Genomic DNA, 473 nt, shown 5'->3' with positions numbered 1-473 from the left:
TCCCGCAACACTGACAAGATGCAGCAGCCATTGGGGATGGCAGTTAGCGGTTGGATTCCAGGTGGAATGTTGGTGTGTACCGCGAGGCTTGTTGTGGCTGTTGGATCCTAGGTAACCGGGCAGAGTTCTGTGGGTGGATCAGTGTGATGGAGGGGCTGCCGCCCTCTGTGGAGCTTGGCTTAGGTGTTTGGTCCGGGAAGCTGTGTAAGTTCGAGATACTGCTGCTGCCCAAAGACCTGAGGTCACAGGTCAGTTTCCAGAACCTGAAAGGGCAGACAGTGGAAGATCTGCCTGTCATCAGCTTACTGGTGAGGCTCCGAGGTACTTTCAGACTTGCCCAGTCCTGGTGAAGTCAACTTTAGGGGAGACACGAAGAGAAGCTGGCCGAAAAGCTGGCTGCACGGATTGAGGAGAGATGCGAACACATGGATGAGAGATGTTCTGCTACAATGGAGAATACTGGCGTGGAGACA

This window comes from Vicugna pacos, unplaced genomic scaffold (genome assembly GCF_048564905.1).
Source record: "Vicugna pacos unplaced genomic scaffold, VicPac4 scaffold_20, whole genome shotgun sequence".
Taxonomy (NCBI): domain Eukaryota; kingdom Metazoa; phylum Chordata; class Mammalia; order Artiodactyla; family Camelidae; genus Vicugna; species Vicugna pacos.
The sequence above is the reverse complement of the archived record's forward strand: the minus strand, read 5'-3'. Positions refer to the sequence as shown.